Source organism: Sylvia atricapilla, chromosome 1, assembly GCF_009819655.1.
Source record: "Sylvia atricapilla isolate bSylAtr1 chromosome 1, bSylAtr1.pri, whole genome shotgun sequence".
Lineage (NCBI taxonomy): Eukaryota > Metazoa > Chordata > Aves > Passeriformes > Sylviidae > Sylvia > Sylvia atricapilla.
This window is the reverse complement of record NC_089140.1, coordinates 99375519-99385995: the sequence shown is the minus strand read 5'-3', so window position 1 is coordinate 99385995 and position 10477 is coordinate 99375519.

The following is a 10477-nucleotide window of genomic DNA, read 5'->3' as shown; positions in this document are numbered from 1 at the left end:
AATTGTTTTGGAAGTGTGCCTTGCCTGGCCACCTTCACGTTTCTGTTTGCACTGCAGTACCACTTCTGTGCATGAAGGAAGAAAAGCAAACAAAAAAACCCGGGCCTTCACTTCGAAGACTGTACAGAGTAAACCTCCTGCTGGAGGAATCTAGAGTAGGATTTATCATAACAAAACATGCATATTGAGTGGACCAAACACGAGCATATCTCCTTTTAGAGGCACTAATTTGCTTTGAAGCTGCAGTGGAAAGAGCAGACTATCTATTAAGTGTATTCACAGCTGTGTTCACGCTTTTCCATTTACCACAAAGCACAGCAGGCAGCCAAGATTTTAAAAGGACTATGAGCAGAAGTTATGAGAGCCTCAGGCATCATGGACCTGGACAGCAAAAATAATAATTATAATAATAATAATAATAATTTTTTAAAAATCACTTTAGTATTCTTTAACGAAGCTTTTCTACTCATAATATAAAGACTACATAAGCGTTGATAGGGGTTTTATCTTTGTACAACTCTCAACTGGCCAATGCTGCTGTGCTCAGAGCATTTCATGATGGTATGTACATCAGTCAGGCTGTTACACTCAAAATTAACCATCAAATGCCTGTTTAATTTAGAGTGTTACCCTTTCTTTGTTGTTTCTTGCTAGTTAATTTACAGTGTAAAATGCTTTATTGCTGTATGGATTTTAATTTTGTTTTGTATTTCCAACATTGTGGCTTTCAAGATCACATTTTCAACACATCTCTTATATTCGTCCATTTTCTTTCAAGCTATTCTGAAATATGTACAGCACTATCAACAATATTTAATCTTTCTTTTGAAATTTATTGTTGTAAAACAAAGCTATTAAAAACAGTAAGTCTTTTACAACTGTATTGGAATTTCTCAATAGCTGTTCATGTGATGCTATGACAAACCTGGCTTGCTTTATTTTTTATTTTTTAAAATTTTATTTTCTGTTTAACACGATTAATTTGTTGCTTATTTTCCACCGTAACTCCCAGTTATATACAGAAAAAGATTTCAACTGTTGTGTATCTGACTCTTTTAATTGAGCAAATGGTGATGTCCTAGTTTTTAGACCTAAGGTCTGTTTATTGCAATACTTTTAAAGGAAGATGTTGCTCTAAGTGCTGTTGTTAGTTTTAAATACAGATTTTATGCTTGTTCTTAATATGCTGTGGTTAAACCATGGCACAAAATTATTAAAAATTATTAAATGCATTTGTCTCCTGTTGGATTTATTTTCCCTTTGAAGTGAAAAAAAAAACCCAAAAAAGCATGGGACACTAGAGAGGTCTTGGTAAAATGAGTACTTGTCTTTTTCCCTTGCTTGTTTTGCTGCTGGCACCCAGATAGCAGCAGATCGTTAAGGAATCCAGAGGACCCAATCCTTGAATCATTATGTGAGGCCCCGGGAAGCGGATGTCTGATGAGGGTTTAAGATCAGTGTTCTGACCCTCACACTCTGGTGATTAATGCTGGGACGGTTCTGGGCGTTTCTGCCCTGCCCCTGCCATAGGATGGGCTGTAGCAGGGGACACAGCCTGTCACACGCTGGAGTTAAGTCTAGGCACTTCATCTGAGCCAGCTCGTGATTTCAATTCCTTTAAGATAACAACCCCTCCTCAATCTCATTTAAAGCCCTGCTGTTGGTGGCAGCCTCTGGCACAGCACTGCAGACTGACCAGTGGGGGGGGATAAGCGATGCCCTCAAAGGGTTGAGTTGCAAAAACTCTTTGAAGAACAAAGATGCAAAATGTGGCTTGGAGGAGGGAGATTCACAACCTGGTTTAAGAAAGCTGGGACATGCTTTGGCCAGTGCTTAAAGCAAGAGCAGTTGTGGTCCAGTAATGGGAGGAAGAGAGGGATGATACTGTTAGTAAGAAACCAGATGAAAGAGTCCCATGAAACAGTCAAAGACTTTGGTGATACAGACCTTTGCAAGGTAGATCAAATTGTCCCAGTGGCTGGCACCTGCCACTTTGCCATACTAAAGCTTAACCAAACTGGGAGAGAGCAGGTAATTTCCGTTCAGTGTATAAAGTGATGCTTTCTTTAGCATGATTATTAATGACATGGTTAATCACCTTGGTTTATATTTTATTCCTGTGCTTCCAGGAGTTAGATATCTGTGTTGCTGCTATGTGATGCTGAGTCTGATACTTCAAACCTGGGACTTTCTTGCAGGTCTTTTCCAAGGAGAGGACTGCTGTGGGAAGCCATGTCTATCCCACTTCTGACACCCTGCTATGGAGCTGCCTTTACATTCCACTCAGAGAAGGACCGGGGGGTTCCCCTTGCTGCTGTTCTTTTCAAATGCCTTAGTTCTTTAAATGTTACAGCTCTTTTTTGGGGGGGTCAAAAGTAACCATATTTATTTCCTGTAACCACCCTGAGTTTGCTTTCCTCCATCTACAGCATTTTAATTCCTTAGTATTTAGGAAATTGCTAGTTCCTTAGTCCTTTAGAAGTACTCTAAAAATCTCCAAGCTTCTGCTCCTCCTCTAGTGTCTGAACCCTAAACTCCCTGGAAACTGCATTTTTTGAGCCTGCTTTGATATTTTACTTAATCTGGTTTTAATTGTATTTATATTTGGTTTATAATATGCCATTCTGTTTGATTGTGTTTTAATATCACTGCCAATGGTTGCAACTCAGCTGTAAATGGCATGTCTCATCTCAGTAGGGTTACTTTTTTCCTGCTGAAAGATTAATATAGTGGCTGCTGCAGTCCTGTGAAACCTCTAGGTCTGGCTTCCAGGCTCCCAGCAGTATTGTGTCTCATTACAAACACCCTGTTTTTAACATCCCAAACCCTTTTCTTCCAAAGACCCCTCTGTAATGAGACTTCGTTACTTAGACAAAAATTAATTAGGCTTCTCTCATTATCACTGTTTTGATCGGCTGTGCTTTAAGTGAGTTCTAATTAAAATGCACATTTTAAAACCCTTAGTACTGAATCCTCTTCTAATAGCTCACTTTACTGCAGCCATGCCCTGCAATTTTTGTGCAGTTTGCATTGTGCTGCTTTTGCAGAACTCTAGCATTGACTAAGAAAACTAAAAACTTGCATGATTGAGGGTTTTTTGCTTGTTTTCTACATTTTTTTTCCAGACTGGCTGCCAAATTATTGCTTCTGAGACCTTGAGAATGGGGATTAGAGCTGAAACACTGAATTCTTTACATGTGGTAAAGTTGATGAGCTGAGTTTCTCAGTGCCCTGTATAGTCAGTAACCATGCTTATCCCCAGAATATTCCAAAACATAAGGGGGAAGTTATATGCTGCAGTTGTTACTATTTAACTGAAAATTTTTGCTTGCCTTAGGTGTTCCAAGTTGCCTTAATACATTATTTATTTTGGCAGGACTGCATGATCCATCCCAGGGATACCTGCCACATGGTAAGCCAGTGGACATAGCTCTGCTATAGCTGGGGGAGGACATTTGAAGGCAGCCTCTCCTCAATAAAGGGGCTAATCTGTAAATCAGATAACATATTTTGTATCCTTAATGGTTTTTCACTATGAAGTGTGTTGCAGAACAGCAGCAGAAAGGGGCTAAAGTATTTTAAAGATGAGGAAACACACATGAAGAAGTCAGATGCCAGGTCCCAGGCAGCCTTTGGCAATGCTGGGAATAACCTTTCTCTCACCACCATTCCCAGTCCCTCCACTTGCGAGGTATAGTTTCCCTCTGCTCACTTCCAGCAATCCCACTGTCTGGTACAGAGCTATTTTCTGTTTGGCAGGGCTTTGAGCAAACAGCCAGGACATAGCCACCCCTTGTTCAGAGAAAGAGGGCATCTTTTTCATGGAGGCCAAAATGCCACCCTTGAGCCCCCCGTCAGTGCCAACACCAGATCATTCCAGCTTAATTTAACATTTGCAGACATTATAGTGATTGACAGTTGAGTGGAAAATTCCAGTTTAATCCTGCTCTGTGTGCCACAGACATGGGCTCAGACAGCTTGACCTACATTTAACCCTGAGCAGCAAGAAATTGTTAGGGGAAAAGAAAAAAAGTCGTTTTCATCTCAAAGCAGTGAGAACATTCCCACTTATTACGTGTCCCTGTGTATATGCATACACGTGTAATTGTGTTACAGTGCTGTGAATATTTCATGAGCTGAGCCAAGTTTGCCCTAGTTGGCTTTCCTTGGTGAAGAAGACATATAAGTCAAAAAGGAAAGTACAAGTGTGCTTGCATAGCTGTTCAGCAGGGTTTATGGCAACAGCAAAAGGGATAGGAGCTAGTTCTTTCCTGACAATGGGGTTAGGATTGTAAGTGCTATAAAATTTGCTTATGCTGCAAACTTTATATCTCTTGGGGGAAAAGTTGATGACGTGGTAACTTGAACTAATGTTTTGTCAGGAAAAGCATAACAGGTAAGGCTTGACTGAGGGACTGCAGAGTCAGTCTGGTTTCTTTGACTCCCCCTTCTGCAGATCAAAGGTGCTGATAGTGACTGACTGTATTTGTTTTGGGAAGTTACTGGTGCAGTACTGGGTGTCACAGCTTTTCAGTGAGAGGTGCATCTGCAAACATAAAAAGCCCTGTGGCTGAATGATAACTGCATTAACTACTCAGCATGCAAGTCCTCTCACCTTCAGCAGCCATGCTGTATATTATACCTATAGATAACATGCATGCTATTTCCAGCCATATGCTAGGGCAAACAGATACTTTACTATAAAATTATGCTCTGTCAGGGAAATGGCATCGGTGCACTAAAATCACCATTTGACAGTGACACAGAAGTAAAGTGCCTGTCTGCAGTAGAACTGTACTCAAGAATAAACCATGCAGCTGTAGCTTGAATGCTGCTTGAGCACTGTCACTTTTTTTTTTTTTTTTGAAGGAGATTGTCTGTATGTGGGTACGTGCTGTGCAGAGGTGTGAGGGCTAGTGCACAGCAATTCAGCAATAGAAAATACACTGTTAGTACATTAGGCAGAACTTTGAATACTCCTTGTATGAAATGACACTGTGTTTTCTTTATTTTCATGGCTTTTCTAATCTAATCCAGGATAAAAAATGAATTCAGGTATTTGGCTAACCATATCATTAGTCATCAGTTAGCCAAGGCTGAGAAATTTCCCTTTCTCCACTACAATTTGTCCAAAGGTCTCCTTTCACATTAAAACACAGCTGCCACATCTGGGAGGTAGCTGGAGGCCACAGCTGTGTGCAGGCACCTGTTTTGGGAGGAAAGGTGCTCCAAGGCTGCTCTCAGGCAGTGCCTGGATAAAGAGTCGGTGCAAATGCGCTGGTGGAAGTGCTTGACAGTGCCAGCTGAGGGTACTCGGCACCACTTACTGCAGAGTCTGTTCAGCTGAAGGGCAAGTACAGCATCACTGCTCATCTCTGCCTTCTCTCATGTTCTCTCAGATCCATGTCCTTACAAGGTCCGGCATCTCTTTTTGCACCTATGAACAAATCCATGTGAAATAATAACAAAAAAAAAAAAAGTGTGGTAGACTTGCAGCTTGTGTATTTTGAACCTAATGCTGGGGCTGGATTTTGTCTCCACCTGCTTTGTGACCCCAGATGGGAGGTCATCAGTAAGCACAAGGGTCAGGTCAAGGCAGTGTCCACAAGCAGCCTGTGCTGTCTCTCCGTGCCTGCTTTAGGTCACCAAGGCAGCCCACTGAAATTACCAGTGCTGGATCTGTACGAGCCTCCCAGCAATACAGTTTTGATTCATACTAAATGTGGGATCCCAACTGCATTTCTGATGGATTCAGCAGAGCATTTCAAGTGGAAATTATATCAGTTTTATGACTTTGTTCTGATTGCAAGAGTACATAAGATTCTTGATTCAGCATGAGTTTGAGAGGAGGACACAGGCTATCCATTGACTGGCAATGGAGACTCGAGAACTGTAGCATGTTTAGGCATTATTCCTAAACAAGCCTGAATCTCCTCCCCTGTATTTCCTCCTCTGTGATTGTCCAATCAATTCATCAAACTCAAGCCCAAACTTAACACTACATGTTACCCTGTAGGCTTCTGAATCAAGATGTATTCTTTCTACTTAAGAAGATCATGAAAATAGGCAGCTAATTGCCAGGGGACAATTACCATCAGCAACAATAATAATTAGAGAATTGTAAGTGATGAACAAGGATGAATGTGATGTGATGCCCTAAGCTGAAGGGGACACAATCAGAGGAATTTGTTTTAACTTGGGCTCCAACACCATCCTGAGTCTCTGTTTTTCCTTTGGTTTGTTACCAGTCAAAGCTTTGGCTCCAGCCCTGCTCAGAAGGCTCAGCTGCACCTTCAGCTTGGGCACTAATTTCAACTGTGACTGGCTCTGGTCCTTGTTGGGAACCATTATTTTGGCCCCATATTCACTATTGCTTCAGCTCCAGCCATTGCTTAGGCCAAGATTTCAGCTCCTCTTGGGCTGAGACTTCAGCTGTTCCCCTGTCAGGCTCTGACTTTGTTTCTGGGCCCATCTTGGGCCATGATTTTGACTCTGGGTCCTGCTCAGGATGTGAATACAGCTTCAGCTGCTGTTTCCACTCAGGTCCATCTTGGTCTGCAACTTTTTCTCCTGCCTGTTTCAGGCCAATACTTGGATGCCAGCCCAGCACTGGTCATAGGGTTGTCTCTGGTTGTATATAACTCTTTGAGCTGGGCTCCATCCCCTGCTCCTTGGCCCTGTCTCTTCATTTGCAACTTAGTATGAGGCTTCAGCTCTGGCCCCTGGCTAGGCTGTGGTTTTGATTCTGGTCCCATCAGGCTGTGACTGCAGGTCTGACCTCTGTCCAGGCTGTGAGTCGATATCAGGAGGCATCTTGCGTCTCTTATCATGTCTCCAGCCCCATCTTTGGCAATGGTTGTTGCTCCAGGACCCATCCTGAGCCACAACTTAGATTCTGGTCCTATCTTGGGCCACGAGCTTGTCCCCAGCCTGATACAGGGCTCTGACTCCAGCTCCAGCTCAGGTTCCCATGTCTACTCTGCCCCCGCTTGGTCTCTGCTCTGCCCTTCTCAGTTTGTGACTTTGGGTTCTGCCTGGTATCAGGCAGCAACTTCAGCTCTGATCTCTGCTTGAGCTGTGACTGGTGCCAGATTGAGTTCTTAACCTCAGCTTTATAGAAATATTGGAGTGAGACTTTAACTTCTCCAGTCTTTGGGAATAATTTGAGCTCTGGCAGACCTCCGGCTGCTACAGCAGCTCAGGCTCAATACTGGGTCGAGATTTTTACTTCAGTGCCATCTTTGGCCATAACTTTGGCTCTGGCCATTGTTTAGGTGACTTCTTCGGATCTGCCCAGGCTTTGGGTCTGACTCCTCCTCAGGAGGCTTCTGTGACTTGGCCACTGTTTGGGCCATGGCTTTGGCTCTGGCCCTGTCTTGGCTTGTGACTTTGTCTCCGGCCACATCTTCATCTGCAACATTGGCTTAAGCCAGTTGTGGCTCAGGCCACAAATTTGGCTTCATTTCCACCTTGGGCTCCTGCTTTGGCTCCAGCCTGATCTGTGAGTGCAGTTTTGGTTCTGGATTGGTATTGGGCTGTGGCTTAATCTCTGGCCTGATATTGGCCAGATGCTTTGCCAACAGCTTAACAGTAGATCACAGCTTTGGCTCTGGCCCTGATTGGGAGGCTATTACAGCTCATATTTGGGCTGCTACTTCAGCTTCAGCCCTCTGTCAAGCTGTGACTTTGGCTCTGGCCACCTCGCCATCTACATCTTTGTCTCTGCTTTGATACTTAGCTGCAACTATGCCTTTAGTCCCTGCTTGGTTCATGACTTCTGCTTTCGCTGTTTTCAGGCTGCAACTTCTGCTTCTTGGGCAGTGATTTCAGCCCTGCTCCCCGTCCAGTGACTGATGGCTATTTTTGAGCCATGTCTTCAGCTCCTGTCCACTGTGAGGCCATGAGTTTGGCTCAGTTTCTGGACTAGGGCTTCAATTCTGGTCCCTGCTCCAGCCCCTGTACGGATCATGGGTTCTCCACCAGGCCCATACTGAGCTGTGACTTTGGGTCTGGCCCCATTTCAAGGCTCAAGTTTGGCTCCAGCCCTATATCAGACTGTGATTTTAGCTCCAACCCCATCCTGAGCTGTAACATCAGTGGTGGTGCTATTTTTGCTGTATCTTTGCCTCTTGCTCAATCTCAGTCTGTGGCTCTGGCCCCTGTTTGGGTTTCTATTTGTTCCTTGCCGTATCTTGGGCTGTTACTTTGCCTCTAGGGGAAATCTTGGGCTGTGGCTTCAGCTCTGGCCCCACCTCCAGATGTAACTTTAGCTCCATTGCAGTTTCAGGCCATGATTTCAGTTCCAGACACATCTTGGGCCTCTGAGACAGGTCAGGCCTAATACCAGGTTGCCACTTCAGCTTCAGTACCTGTTTGGTCTGTGACAGTCTGTGACTGTGGCTAGGGCTGGATAGCAGGTTGTGGCCGTGGCTGAAGCCCCATGTTGGTCTGTGGCTTTATCTCAGTGGCTTTTCTGGGCATGATTTCAGCTCTGGCCCAATACTTGGCTGTGACTGTGATGCCTGGAGAGGTTACTTAGAACAGAGGCTAGACAAAGTAAGAGGAATAAAGTAGGTATTTATTGAAAAGGCCTTCAAAGGATACACCTTGGGCAGTACAAGAGCCTGGCTGAGGCTACTCACAAGATGGACAACGGGTCATGAATTTTCACACTTTTATAAGTTTGGGTTTGGTCCATTTGCATATTTGGGTTAATTGTCCCCAGGTAATGAAACAGCTTCAGGTAATGAAATCCCATCCTCTCAGCTCCCCCCGCCTTTTTCTGTTGTTTATACGTTTTGGGGCCTGAAGCTGCCATGGTGACCTTGGTTCTCAGGCTGGAAAATGATTGTTTTGTTTAACTATCCTGTGAAGAGAACTTGCTAACATTTTATAGGAAGTTCAGCATTATATACTAATGTATTATACAATCTGAAAAATATGAGAGCTAAAACTTTAGTCATCAGCTTCAGTTCCTGCCCTATCTTGGACCACTACTTGCCTCCAACTCAAATTTGGATCTGGTCCATGCTCAGACAGCGAGTGCCACAGCAGTCTGGGGAGCAGTGTAGACTCTGGCCCCCATCTCTGGCCATGGCTTTTTCCAGCCCATCTTGGGTTATGAATTTTATGGCTCTGGCACTACCTCAGGTGGTGACTGCTGTTTTGTCCTGATACTGGGCCATGATTTTTGTTCAAGTCCCAGTAGGGATGTTATCTTGACTCTGGGCCCACCTTTAGCTACAATTTTGGCTCTGGACAGTGTTTGGGCTTGGATTTTGTCTCTTCACCTTCTTGAGCTACAACTTAGGCCCTAGCCAAGTAGTAAGTTGTGATCTTGGCTCTGGCTCTGCACTGGTTTGCAACTTCAGCTCCAGTCCCATCTTGGGATGTGATTTCAGATCTCCCCCCCTGCTTGGACTTTAGCATCTACTCCAGTTCCATCCTGGGGCCCCAGTTTTGGGAGATTCCCTGCTTTGACCACAGCATGTACTCTGGACTCATCTTGGGATGCCCAGTTGTGGGCCCAGCGTGCTCAGGCATACAGTTGAGCACTGTCACAATTTCAGGTCCAGTCCCATTGCAGGCTGTGACTTGGTCATCCTGTGCACTGGTGTTACATGTGAGGCAGGGAGCAGACAGCAGTGGGGGAGGTTGCCAAAGCAGCTATTTCCCTGCTGTAGTGATGGATGTCTTAGTCCCAGTGTCACTAGATTTCTGAAGCTTTGCAGAGGTGGAGGGCCCCACACCCCCAGCCTCCCTCTAGAGCCTGAAGGGACAGCCCTTTCCCACAAGGATGCTGAGCTGCAAGAGGTAAAAAGGCAAGCCCTGTTACACTGGCTGCATGCTCCTGTGGGCAAAGGAAGGTGCTGCTGGGCTTCTGTCTGGGCTTTTCACTTCACCAAGGACTCCTGGCACTTGCTGGGCACTCCCTTGCTTGGGTCACTTGTGGGCTGCCTCAGGGCCTCTTAGTGCTGTGGCCACACTGCTTTTCCAGGCCTTGGCACCTCCTCCCGTTTCTTCTCTTCTGCTCAAGGCATTCACTGATGCTGCTCCACGTTAAGGGACACTGCTGCCACTTGAGTGTGCCAACTGTACTGGCTTGGGTACCAGGAGGAGACCCTGTGCTGATGCCAGGTGCCCCTTGCTTGCCCCAGCCTGCCAGCACAGTGCAGGCAAACTGCCTCTCCAAAGGGTGGTGGCCCCTGGCTCCCAGCCATGCAGACTCACACTCAGGCTGACTGTCACTAACGAAAACTGTACCTTAGTATCATGGCAAGATGATTTGTAAGTGAGATACAGCATGAAAGTCAACTTTAGCCTAGTTAGAACTGCAGCATAGCTGGGTACCTGCTGAGCACCAAGTGGCATTACAGTCACTCCTTGGGTGGCCCAGGAACTCCTCAGGTGATCTCTGCACTAATGAGGCAGAGGCTCCATATAAGGCCAGTTTGAGAAAAGGTCACCAGTACAACCA